The 13,184-nt window shown below is 40.3% G+C and overlaps 1 protein-coding gene across 1 annotated transcript in view; it reads left to right on the forward strand.

Annotated features, from left to right (window-relative positions):
- The first annotated feature begins 505 nt into the window (after positions 1–505).
- The window catches only part of PRRG1 (proline rich and Gla domain 1), a 133,442-nt gene continuing 120,763 nt past the window's right edge, over positions 506–13,184 (forward strand). The window contains exon 1 of the mRNA XM_030306034.2: positions 506–571. The gene's annotated coding sequence lies outside the window, so the exon portion shown is untranslated. The remainder of the gene's footprint in view (positions 572–13,184) is intronic.

Raw genomic sequence — 13,184 nt, forward strand, 5'->3', positions numbered from 1 at the left:
TCTAGTTGGATAATCACCCACTACATTCTGGGCTGGCACACAGCAGAGTCACGTTAACGAGGATACACTGCACAGGAGGTCTGTGCATGAGATAGCCCTAAATTCCTCACCTCTGGAGAGCGGATAATATGTGGGGAGATAGGCGTGCAAAAGGGTAAAAGGCTAGCTAGGAAGGATCCAAGGTGGCTCCAGGGAGAGGCGTGGTGGCCCCCGGGGACTGACTAGCTTGGCTTCGCGCCAAACGGGCTTTCTTGAGGATGAATGTGGGGGTGCACCGAGAGGACTCGACAACTTCTCTGCCTGTGTTATAAACAGACCGCAAGAGTGGAAAACTCCAGCCCAGTGCCCGGAGCACTCGGTTTTCCGGACCCAGGCAGCCGCGGCTCCGCCCCTCGGTTTCCCACCCCGCCTGGCCACGCCTCTCCTCTCCTAACCCGGCCCGGGCCCCGCCCCCGCCACCTCCCACCACCATTCCCTTCGGCTCCTGGTTCCTGCTAGGTTCGGCAACAGTGGGAGCGCGCAGGCGCGGCTGGAGGCTCGCAGAGCGCAGAGTAGCGGCGCGGAGCGCGCGGTAAGTGAGGTGTTGGCGCCGGGATTGTGGCTGGGGAACCAGGTTCGCGCCGAACATCCCGGCAAGGTTCGGGGAGTGTGCGGGTGAGTGCCCGGGGAATCTTCGGTCCCGGGAAGAGAAATTGGCCGGACGTGAGGCAGGGGTAGTTGGCCGCGCTGCCTAAGAGTGTCCAGCTCCGGCCGCGTGGGGAGCGGAGTACGTGGTGGCGGGAGTGGGTGAGGGTTTGTGTGAGGAGAAAAATAGGAGGGAAGGGCTCTAGAGACTGAAGTCCTTACTCAGGCTTGGCAGGACCGGGAGGCTCGCCAAGGGCGCTGGAGGGTGTCCCAGCTTCAAGTTCAGTATCCCCTTCTGGGTGCCCCTGAGCGGCGTCCCGGGCCCATCCCTTCCCCCGCCCCGCCTCTCAGAGTGCGGAGTTGCCAGGAACGTTCCTGGTTTGGGGGGAGAGGATTTGGGGAAGGTAGGCTCTCGCCCCTGGCTAGTGCCAAGGAGGGCGTGGCGTTCGTGTGACTTTCCTTCACCCCGCCTCCGGGAATGTGTCCGTCTTCTGGTACATTGTGCTCATGGACTTTTTAACAAAGGCTATGACTGTTTTCTAGGCAGTGGCGGGTGACAGCGGGGGCGGGTCGGTGGGAGGGGGGCGCGTACGAGGTCGCGGTGTGGTCCTGGGGGACGGGGGCGGGGGCCGGCGTGGAGGGAGTGGAAGGAAGGGAACAACCTTCCTGCCTCAGCTTTTTCCTTCTTCCTGGTCCGCTGATTTTGATCAGTGGTAAGAACAGCCTCAAGAGGGATATGATTGGAAATCAGTGTGTGTTCGGACTCTGGCTGCAGCCGTTGGTTTTGTAACTGTGCTGTTGATGTATTTTCTAAGTGTCCCTTCAGAAGGAGAAAAACGAAACTAATGAAATCGAAGAGGAAATAATTGAACGAAAGGGTGAAGAGGTGGAGTGTCAAAACTTAGAGCTAAATTAATGCCTTCTGGTAGTCATAGTATAAATAAAGCCAGACTTTGAAGGATGTGAAGGTGTGCAAGTCAGGGGAAGTGAGGAGATTAGGGTGCTGTTGATTGTTTCAATCAAGAGGGAATTATTGGATGTGTGTGTGTGTGGAGGTGTTGCCAAGTTCTTGGATAGACTCACTTTAGAACCCTTACAAATGATATTGAGAATATAAAACACTAGGGCAAATACTGTAATATTGGATAAGGTTCCAGGGCTTTCATTTGCAAAATTAGAGTCTTTATGAAAAGTAGTATGTGTGTTTTCAAGCATAAATGTTGATTTTTTTTACTCATCTGTTTAACTTAATACAACAAAACAAACAACTTCTTCCTCCTCCACCCCTTTCCCTTGATTGTGAATCCTGTTTTATAAACATTTAACTTTCAGATCTAAAGTGTTTAAAGGCACCCCCACCCCCAAAGTGAACAGGATTTCTTCATGTGTTGTCATTTTACTCTTTCTTTTCCTGTTATTTTAAGTTAAATTCCATGAACATTACCAATTTTGGGGAGGGAGGTGTTACGGATACCTTTTCCTTTTCCAGTGCTTAATGAACCCTTGTTCATCCTTTCAGACTCAGCCCAAATTTTTCTTGGAAAAATTTGCAAACTCTCCCAGAATGAATTAATTGCCCTCTTTTCTGTTAAACTAATACCACTGGTCTTATTTCTCTCTTGGAACTAGAACCTCAGTCTTCTGTGCTACCCCAAAACCTAGGGCTTCTGGGTATGTATTAAGTGCCTAATAAATGCACTTACATGTAGATGTTAATAAATGCTGTTAGGAGATAATTCATATTGTGTAAAGTTAATGAGATAATAAAAGAAATGCAGAATACTGAAATTATATGTAATTGAATGACATTATTTGGAATGTAGATAAGAAAAAGTGTGGCAATAAGTCCCCATTTATTAGTCTGGTTTATCCTTCTAAAAGAGGTGGAAAAGCTTTGCAAATATAGGCAAAATAGGCATCAGAAAAGGGCAAAATTTAAAACAGGTCAGCTTCTGATACTGAAACTAGTGAAAAGTCCACCATAAAACTGAAGATTAATCTTTTGTAGAAAGACACTAACTGGGTACTGCTGTAATTTAGGAATTTGCAAGGGAATCAAGCTGGCCAGATGGTATCCTCTGAAGGCTAATAATGTAACTAAAGAAACTAACCTATTATACCAATTAGAGAGTCTAATCAGTTGTGTTTAGAAGGAATACTTATAAATCTTAAGGTGGTTTGAACATTTGGCTAATGGGCCTCTTCATGTTGTAGTACCCTCAATAGGCTTGGCCCCACTATTTCTGCAGCCTGTTTTTGACATCTGTCTTAAGTCTACCATCATCATTGTCTTTACAGTCACCTTTGGCTCTTGAAAGGAATTATCTTCCCTTTGCTCCCTACCACTCAAGCTCATCACCCCCTACCTAGCTTTCATCTCCTCAGTGGATTTACTGACTGGAGACAATATCATGAACAAAATGATCACTCAGTTTAGAAGTGAGTAGAATTGACATGAGTCTGAAAATGAGTCAAGATGGGCTACTTGGTTAGTCTGTCTCATCCCAGCAAAGCGGATAACTGACTTCTATTTTACTCCTTTCATTTTGTTCCCTCTTGATGTAAATGTGAAGTTTTTCTGTCACTTAAAAAAAAATAATAATGTTAACCATTGTTCACCCCCAAACACTTCAAGTTAGTACCTGGTTTTTCTGAGAAAACCTTGGGTCTCAGAGAGGATGAGTAGAGTCCATGAAACTTTTTAAAAGAAGTTCTACAGGGGCACCTGGGTGGCTCAGTTGGTTAAGCTACCGGCTCTTGATTTTGGATCAGGTCATGATCTCATGTTTCTTGAGTTGGAGCCCCACATCGGGCTGTGCGCTATCAGTGCTTGGGATTCTCTCTTTCCTTCTCTCTTTGCCCCTCCTTCTCTCTCTCAAAAATAAATAAACATTAAAAAAAAGCTCTGCCAAAAAAGGTTGGGGGGTGCTCCTGGGTAGCTCAGCTGGTTAGGCAGGTGTGGAGCCTGCTGGGGATTCTCTCTCTCCCTCCCCTCTGCCCATCTCCTGCTCACACTCATGTATGTGCGCATGAGCTCTCTTTCTCAAAAATAAACAAATAAAGTTCTACATACATCCTTTGTGGCCTTTAGACTCGCTTACTGAAAAAGATACTCCAAACCAATGTGGTTAAGGCTTCCTTTTTTTTTTTTTTAAGTTTATTTATTTATTTTGAGAGAGAGAGTTTGTGAGCAGGGGGAGGGGCAGAGAGAGAGGGAGAGAGAGAATTGCAAGTGGGCTCCGTGCCCTACTTGGGGCTCCATCCCACAAACTGTGAGGTCATGACCTAAGCCCAAATTAAGTCAGTCACTTAACTGACTGAGCTACCCAGGAGCCCCAAGTCTTCCTTCTTAAACTTTCTTCACCTAGAGTTCCTCTTCATATTTCTATTTTTTTCCTCTCATTCTTTGTCGAGACAACCCCAGCCACTTCCACTGAGCCATCTTCTTAGGGTCTGTCCAAGACTCTCTTTCCCACTCTGTGCAGGATACAATATGATCATCAAGGGCATGGAATATGGAGGCATTTGTTAAACTTCTTTGTCAGTTTCTTCATTTATAAAAATAATGGTTATAATATTTACATGGTAAGTGAGGTCAGGAATATTACAGTTTATAATGTTTAACACATACTAATTGCCCTAAAAATGGTACTATTGTTATGTTTTTTTTAAATTTTTTTCAATGTTTATTTATTTTTGAGAGATTGAAATGGAGTGTGAGTGGGGGAGGGTCAGAGAGACAGAGGGAGACACAGAATCTGAAGCAGGCTCCAGGCTCTGAACTGTCAGGACAGAGCCCTATGCAGGGCTCGAACACACTAACAGTGAGATCATGACCTGAGCCTGAGCTGAAGTCGATGCTTAACTGACTGAGCCACCCAGGTGCCCCACGTACTATTGTTATTTGTAATTGCCATTTCTTATGAGGAGTATAATTTCAGTAGCAGTTAATTCCAAAATGTGATTGTATTGGGGCACTTGGGTGACTCAGTTGGTTAGGAGTCCGACCTCACCTCAGGTCATGATTTTGCAGTTTGTGGAATTCAAGCCCTGCGTTGGGCTCTGTGCTGACAGCTCAGAGCCTGGATCCTCCTTTGGATTCTGTGTCTCCCTCTCTCTCTGTCCCTCCCCCACTCACACTTTGTCTCTTTCTCTCTCTTACAAATAAAACATTAAAAATTTTTTTTAAATGTGGTTGTATTGACATCTCCTACACTGTTCAAACTCTAGTTCTGTATTTGTAGATCCCTCCTATTATCTAAAACAGGTGGCTTAACACAGTGGTTCTCAAACATCAGTGTCACAATAATCACAATAATGCTCACTTAATTGTAAGTAAAATTGGAAGGGGAATGTGACAAAAGATGGGTCCAAGATTTTGATCTGAGCAATTGGAAGGATGGAGTAGCCATTTAGTGAGATGTGGAAGATTGTAGGAGGAGAAACTTTGAGAGAAGGAGGATCAGGAATTCAGTATGGAGGCACCTGGGTGACTCACTGGGTTGAGTGCCTCTTGATTTTGGCTCAGGTCATAATCCCAGGGTTGTGGGATTGAGTCCCTTGTTGGCTCTGTGCTGAATATGGAGCCTGCTTGAGATTCGCTCTCGCCCTTGCCCTCCCCATCCCCTCCCCTCCCTCCCTCCCTCCCTCCCTCCCTTTCCCCCTCTCCATCCCTCTGCCCCTTTCCCTCCCTCTGCCCCTTTCCCTCCCTCTGCCCCTTTCCCTTGCTCCTGAGTGTGCTTTATCTAAAATAAATAAATGAATAAAAAGTTCAGTAGTGTGCATGCTGAGTTCAAGATGACTTTGATATGTGGGTGGAATTCAGGAGAGAGGTATATGTAGACAGGAAGCTCTGGGAATGGATCAAATCATTACAAGGAAAGAGAAGAGGACACTCCTTTGCTTTAAAAAAATATTAGTGAACTACTTTTAGAGGACTTTAGGTTCACAGCAAAATTAAGCATAACATACAGAGAGTTCCCATATACCCCCTGTCCCTAGACACAAACAACCTCCTCCACATCAACATCCTGCAACACAGAGGTACATTTGTTACAATTGATGAACTTACATTGACACATTTTGTTTTTTATTTTAGGGAGAGAGAGAGAGAGAGAGAGAGCACGCGCCAGAGCACGCACTCAGGAGCACAAGCAGGGTGGAGGGGGGTGGGGAGGAGGGACAGAGGTGGGGGGAGAGAGAGAGAAAGAAAGAAAGAAAGAAAGAAAGAAAGAAAGAAAGAATGAATTTTAAGCTCATCATGGAGCCCCCCATGCAGGGCTGGATCCCATGACCCTGGGATCCTGACCTGAGCAGAAATCAAGATTTGGGTGCTTAACTGACTGAACCACCCAGGCACCCCATTCTTGCTTTGACACATTTTTATCATCTGAAGTCCATAGTTTAAATTAAGATTTACTCGCAGTGTTTTACACTCTGTGGGTTTGAACAAATGTTTAATGACTGTATCTACTGTGGTATCATACAGAATAGTTTCACTGCCCTAAAAAAATTCTGTATTCTATTTATCTATCTCACTACCTCACCTCCTCCCCCCCCACCACCCGCCCCAACCTCTCCTGTCCCCAGGCAACCGCTGATCTTTTTACTGTCTCCATAGTTTTGCCTTTTCCATAATGTCATATAGTTGGAATCATAGTATGTAGCCTTTTCCTATTGGCTTCTTTCACTTAGTAGTATGTAATTAAGGTTTCTCCATGTCTTTGCATGGCTCGATAGCTCATTTCTTTTTAGTGCTGATTCACATTCCAGTGTCAGGATGCACCACAATTTATTTATCCATCAATCTACTGAAAGACATCTTGGTTCCTCCCAGGCTTTGGCAATTGTGAATAAAGATGCTCTAAACATCTCTGTGCAGGTTTTTGTGTGGACATGAGTTTTTAACTCCTTTGGGTAAATACTATGGAGGACAATTGCTGGATCCTATTTTAACAGTATGTTTGCTTTTGTAAGAAACAGCCGGACTGTATTTCAAAATGGCTGTACCATTTTGCATTCTCCCTCTCAATGAGAATTCCTGTTGCTCCACATTTCTACCAGCATTTAGTTTTGTCAGTGTTTTGGATTTTAGCCATTCAGATAAGTGTGTAGGGGTATCTCATTGTTTTCATTTGAAATTCACTAATGACATATGGTATTGAATATCTTTTCTTTTAAAAAAATTTTTTTAATGTTTATATATTTTTGTGAGAGAGAGAGAGAGAGACAGAGCTTGAGTAGGGGAGAAACAGAATCCAAAGCAGGCTCCAGACTCCAAGCCATCAGCCCAGAGCTGGACGTGGGGCTCAAACTCATAAACTGTGAGATCATGACCTGAGCCAAAGTCGGATGCTTAACCGACAGAGCCACCCAGGCGCCCTATTGGACATCTTTTCATATGTTTACTTGCTGTTTATCTTCTTTGATGAGGTTTCTTTTTAGGTCCCTTGCCCATTTTTTAATCAGGTTGTTCATTTTCTTATTGTTTTAGGAGTTCTTTGGGTAATGCTCCATCACATGTCTATTTTGGAAATCTTTTCTCTCAGTCTGTGCCTTGTCCTCTTGACATTGCCTCTCACAGAGCAGAAATTTCTAATTTTAATGAAATCCAACTTATCAATGACTTCTTCCCACAGATCATGCCTTTAGTGTTGTATTTAAAAGTCATCACCATACCCAAGGTCAATTAGGTTTTCTTCTGTGTTATCTTCTAGGAGTTTTATAGTTTTGCATTTTACATTTAGTCTATGATCCATTTTGAGTTAAATTTTGGGAAGGGTGGAAAGTCTGTGTTTAGATTCTTTTTTGTGTGTGCGTAAGTGGATGTCCAGTTGTTCCAGGTCATTTGGTGAAAGGACTGTCTGTTCCATTGTATTGCCTTTACTCCTTTGTCAACAGTTGACTGTATTTGTCTGGGTCTATTTCTGGGCTCTCTTTTCTATTCCATTCATGTCTTAGTATTCTTTACCAATACCACAGTCTTGATTACTGTACCTTTTAATAAATCTGTAAATATAAGGTAGTGTCAGTCTTGTGACTTTATTCTCCTTTAATATTGAGTTGGCTGTTCTGGGTCTTTTGCCTATCCATATAAATATTGGAGTAGGATTGTAATTATCCACAAAATAACTTGTTAGATTTTGATTAAGATTATGTTGAAACTATTGGTCAATTTGGAAAGAGCTGACATCTCAACAATGCTGAGTCCTTCTATCCATGAACATGAAATATTTCTCCATTTATGTAGTTCTTCTTTGATATCTTTCATCACAGTTTTGAAGTTTTCCTTAAAGATTCTGTACATACTTTTTTAGGTTTATACATAACTCATTTTAAGGGTGCTGATGTAAATGGTAATGTATTTTTAATTTCAAATTCCCCTGACTTATTGATGTATATAGGAAACTGATTAATTTTTATATATTAATCTTATACAACATTGCTATAATTTCTTATTAGTTCCAGAAATTTTTTGTTGATTCTTCCGGATTTTCTATATTGATGAGAATGTCATCTGCGAACAAAGACCGTTTGATTTATTTCCCTATCTGTGTAACTTTTATTTACTTTTCTTATTGCATTAGTTAGGATTTCCAGTATGGTGTTGAAAAGGAGTGGTGAGAGGGACATTATTGTCTTGTTCCTGATAGTGGGAAAATTTTGAGTTTTTCACTATTAGGTATGATGTTAGGTGTATGTTTTTTGTTAAGGTGTTCTTAACAAGTTGAGAACCTCTATTTACTGAGAGGTTATTTTTGTTTCTTTGTTTTAACCATGAATGGGATCTAAATTTTGTCAAATACTTTTTTGGCATCTATTGGTATAATCGTATGATTTTTCTGTTTTAGCATGTTGATGTAATGGATTACATTAATTAGTCTTTGTTGAAACAACCATGCATACCTGAGATAAATCTCACTTGGTCATGGTGTATAATTTTTTTTTTAAAGTAAGTCAAAAGATTTTTTGTTTTATTTTAATTAAAAATTTTTTTAAGTTTATTTATTTATTTTGAGACAGTGAGAGTGAGGGAGGACCAGAGAGAGGGGGAGAAAGAATCCCAAGTAGGTTCTGGGCTGTCAGTGCAGAGCCCAACACAAGGCTTGATCTCATGATAGTGAGATCATGACCTGAGCTGAAATCAAGTTGGACACTTAACCAACTGAGCCACCTAGATGCCTCTGTAATTCTTTTTATACACCGTTGGATTTTATTTGCTAATATTTTGTTATTTTTGCATGATATATTCATGAGTGATATTGGTCTATAGTTTTCTTGTAATGTCTTTGCCTGGTTTTGGTATTAGGGTAATTCTGGCCTCATGAGAAAGGAATATTCTCTTGGTTTCTGTCTTCTGGAAGAGGTTGTAGAGAATTGGTATAACGTTTCCTTGAGTGTTTGATAGAATTCACAGATGAGTCCATCTGGTCTTACTGCTTTCTGTTTTGGAAGGTTATTAATTATGGATTCATTTTTTTAAATAGATATAGGCCTGTTCTTATTGTCTATTTTTTCCTTGTGTGAGTTTTGGCAGATTGTATCTTGTAAGGAATCCATTCAATTCGTATAGGTTAGCACATTCGTAGACATAGATTTGTTCATAATAATCCTTTATTAACCTTTTAATGTCCGTGTGATCTGTAGTGATGTCTCTTCTTTCATTTCTGATACTGTAATTTGTGTCTTCTCTTAGCCTGGCTAGTGGTTTATTGATTTTATCTTTTCAGAGAATCAGGTTTTGGTTTTGTTTTTTTTCTCTATTGATTTCTTGTTTTCCATTTAATTGCTATCTAATTTTTATTATTATCTTTTTGCTTTTAATTTGCCCTTTTTCTAGTTTTCTCAGGTGGAAGCTTAGATGGTTGATTTTAGAACTTTTTTTCTAATATATATATTCAATGCTGTAAATTTCCCTCTAAGCACTCCTTTCACTGCATCTCACAGTATTTGATAAGTGGTATTTTCATTTTCATTTAGTTAAAAATATTGTTAATTTCTCTTGAGAGTTCTTTGATCCGTGTGTTATTTAGAAGTTGCTTAATTGCTTTGTATTTTGAGATTTTTTCAGTTACCTTACCGTTATTGATTTCTAGTTTAATTCCATTGTAGTCTGAGAATAGACATTGAATGATTTCTATTATTTTAAATTTGTTAAGGTATTTTTAATGTCATAGGATGTGGTCTGTCTTGGTGCATATTCCATTGAACTGGAGAAAAACATGAATTCTGCTGTTGGATGAAGTGGTCTGTAGATATTAATTATATCCAATTGATTGATAGTGCTATTGAGTTCAACTGTGTACTTACTGAATTTTTGCCTGCCTAGTCTGTCCATTTCTGTTAGAAGGGTATTGAAGTCTGCAACTATAATAGGAGATTATTCTATTTCTCCTTACAGTTGTGTCAGTTTTTGCCTCATATAGTTTGACATCCCATTGTTATGTGCATACACATTAAGGATTGTTTTGTCTTCTTGGAGAATTGACCCCTTTATCATTATGTAATGATCCTCTTGATCTCTGATAACTTTCTTTGCCCTGAGTCTACTGTATCTGAAATTCACATAAGCTACTCCTGCTTTCTTTTGATTGGTTGATAGCATGGTATATCTTTCTCTGTCCCTTTGCTTTTATTTATTTATTTATTTTCAAATTTTTATTTAAATTCTAGTTAATATAACCATCCCTTTACTTCTAATCAATATGTCTCTTTGTAGTTAAAATGGTTTTCTTACAGACAGCATTTAATTGGGTTTTGTTTTTTATCCACTCTGACATTCTCTGTCTTTTAATTGGTATATTTAGATCATTGTTGGATTCATATCTACTGTATTGTTACTGGTTTGTATTTGTTGCCCTTGTTCTTTGTTTTTATCTTCCACATTTTTTTTGCCTTTTGTGTTTTTTTTTTAAAGTTTGTTTTTGAGAGGGCGGGAGGGGGAGAGAGAGAAAAATCCCAAGCAGGTTCCACATTGTCAGCGTGGAGCCCAATGTGGGGTTCCAACCCCCGAACGGTGAGATCATGACCTGAACCAAAATCAGTAGTTGGATGCTTAACCAACTGAGCCACCCAGGCACCCCAGTATCTTTTGTTGTGGTTTTAATTGAGCATTTTATGATTCCATTTTCTCTCATTTCCTTGCATATTAATTATGCTCTTTAAAAGATTTTTTTAGTGGCTGCCCTAGCATTTGCAAAATGCATATTTCCAACTACTCCAATTCAACTTTTGAATAATACTGTGCTACTTCATGGGTAATTCAAGTACCTTATAATAACAATATTCCAAATTTATCTTTCCCATGCCTGTATCATTGTTGTCATTCATATCAGTTCTCCATAAGCATATTATATATATAACCACTCATAATTGAATGCATTGTCGCTATTTTGAACAAATCATCTTTTAGATCAATTCAGAATAAGAAAAATTAAAGTTTTTTAGTTTTACTTTATTAATTTTTTTATGTTCTTTTTTCTTTATGTATATCAGACCTATATTATTTTCCTTCTCTCAAAACTTCTTTTAACATATCTTGCCAGACAGATGTACTTGGCAAAAAAATTTCCTCAATTTTTGTTTGAGAAAGTCTTTATTTCTCCTTCCTTTTCGAAAAATAATTTTTCAGGGTACAAAATTGTGTTGGCGTGTGTTTTTTCTCTCAACACTAATGAATGTTTCACTTTACTCTCTTGCTTGTGTGGTGCTTGAGAGAAAGTTGGTTGCGATTTTTACCTGTGCTCCTCTAGAGGCAAGGTGTCCCCCCCCCCCCCGCTTCTTTCAATATTTTTTATCTTTGATATTTGCAGTTTGACAATGATTGCCTACATGTTATTTGTTTGTGGTTTTAACATTTATCCTGCTTGGTGTTCTCTGAGCTTCCTGAATCTGTGATTTGGTATCTGACATTTACTGGAGAAAGTCTCAGTCATTATTGCTTCAGATATTGCTTCTATTCCTGTCTTTACTTCCACTTTCTGATATTCTCATTATGCATATGTTACCCTGTGTACTTGTCCCACAGTTCTTGGATTTTTTTTTTCAGTCTTTTTTCTCTTTCCTTTTCTGTTTTGGAAATTTCTGTTCTCCTATTTTCAAGTTTAGAGATTGTTTCCAAGCCATGTCCAATCTACTAATGATCCATCAAAGGCATTCTTTATTTTTTTTACAGCATTTTTGATTGGTAGTATTTTTAAAAATTCTTTCTTAGCAGTTCCATCTCTCTGGTTATATTACATCTATTCTTACATGTTGCTTAAAATTTTTTTTTAATGTTTATTATCAAGAGACAGCATGAGCATGAGAGGGGCAGGGAGAGGAGGGGAGGACACAGAATCCAAAGCAGGCTCCGGGCTCTGCACTGTCAGCACAGAACCTGACGCGGGGCTGGAACTCACAAACTGCGAGACCATGGCCTGAGCGGAAGTTGGACGCTTAACTGACTGAGCCCCCCAGGCGCCCCACATGTTGCTTATTTTTTCTATTAAAACAAATAGCATATTAATCCTAATATTTTAAAATTCCTGGTCTGAAATTTCCAGCATTCCTGCCATATCTGACTCTAGTTCTGATGTTTGTTCAGTCTCTTCAAACTGTGTTTTGCCTTTTCATATGCCTTGCAATTTTTTGTTGAAGGGTAGACATGATGTACTGGGTAAAAGCAACTATAGTAAATAGGCCTTTAGTAATGTTGTAGTAAGGTGTGGGGGTAGGGGAAGTGTATAGTTCTGTGACTTGGTCTCAGTGTTTGGTGAGCTTGTAATGCTTGTACCGTGAACTTCACCAGTGCTTCTCAGTATTTTTTCCCCCTTAGGTGGTGGTATGTCTGGGGGCGGGGCAGGGGGGGGCTGGAGTTGTGTATTTCTCCTCTCTCTAGTAGGTATGAGTCTTGTTAGGTTCTGGTAAAATAGGGTCTTCTGAGGGAAGTCCTTGTTATGAAGAACAGGGTGCTCTGGCATATTTCAAAAAGACTCCCTTTTCCCTCCCTGCCCTGGAAGCACAAGGGAATTTTTCTTCACTATTTAATGTGGGAACCAGGTCTAGCTTCTGAAGGTAAATCTCACAAAAGTGTGGCCTCCCCGCCCCCATGACTGGGTCCACCTGAAGAGTTTACCTCTCCTACTTGTCTATACTGCCACCTCCAACAATTCATCACTTACAGTTCAGGTTGTCCTACCTTGTCACGGTTACCTCTGAGATTTCTGCTTTTGGATTTCTGCTTGTTTAGGTTCTCTTACTCTGTATTTGCTTGTCTTTCCAGTTTGGGGGCAGCAGTTTGCCCTGTGATCTCACTTCTCTGATGGACTTAAGAAGTGTTGGATTTTCAGTTTGATCAACTTTTTACCTGTTAACTAAGAGAGAGTTGTGACTTCTGAGCTCCTTATGTGCCAGCCTGGAAACTAGAAGCTCCCTGTTGCTTTTCTTGAGACTTTTATCATTTAATTGTCTGTAATATTAGTGGGTTTGTTTGTTTTTTGCCTGTTTCGACCTTTATATAAATGGGATCATCTGTATATACATCTTTTTTTGAGTTTATTTATTTATTTTGAGAGAGAGAG

The sequence above is a fragment of the Lynx canadensis genome, chromosome X (genome assembly GCF_007474595.2).
Source record: "Lynx canadensis isolate LIC74 chromosome X, mLynCan4.pri.v2, whole genome shotgun sequence".
Lineage (NCBI taxonomy): Eukaryota > Metazoa > Chordata > Mammalia > Carnivora > Felidae > Lynx > Lynx canadensis.